The 368-nt window shown below is 54.9% G+C and overlaps 1 long non-coding RNA gene across 1 annotated transcript in view; it reads right to left on the reverse strand.

The window, feature by feature from the left end:
- Positions 1–286: 286 nt before the first annotated feature.
- The window catches only part of LOC106512317 (uncharacterized), a 4,318-nt gene continuing 4,236 nt past the window's right edge, over positions 287–368 (reverse strand). Inside the window, exon 3 of the long non-coding RNA XR_001309647.1 lies at positions 287–311. This is a non-coding gene — a long non-coding RNA (uncharacterized LOC106512317). The remainder of the gene's footprint in view (positions 312–368) is intronic.

Genomic DNA, 368 nt, shown 5'->3' on the forward strand with positions numbered 1-368 from the left:
AGACACTGTCCACCTGTGAGGGACCTCAGACACTGTCCACCTGTGAGGGACCTCAGACACTGAAAAACCTGTGAGGGACCTCAGACACTGTCAACCTGTGAGGAACCTTAGACACTGTCAACCTGTGAGGGACCTCAGACACTGTCCACATGTGAGGGACCTCAGACACTGTCCACCTGTGAGGGGCCTCAGCCACTGTCAACCTGTGAGGAACCTTAGACACTGTCCACATGTGAGGGACCTCAGACACTGTCAACCTGTGAGGGACCTCAGACACTGTCCACATGTGAGGGACCTCAGACACTGTCAACCTGTGAGGAACCTTAGACACTGTCCACCTGTGAGGGACCTCAGACACTGTCCACATG

Source organism: Austrofundulus limnaeus, unplaced genomic scaffold, assembly GCF_001266775.1.
Source record: "Austrofundulus limnaeus strain Quisiro unplaced genomic scaffold, Austrofundulus_limnaeus-1.0 Scaffold5674, whole genome shotgun sequence".
Taxonomy (NCBI): Eukaryota; Metazoa; Chordata; class Actinopteri; order Cyprinodontiformes; family Rivulidae; genus Austrofundulus; species Austrofundulus limnaeus.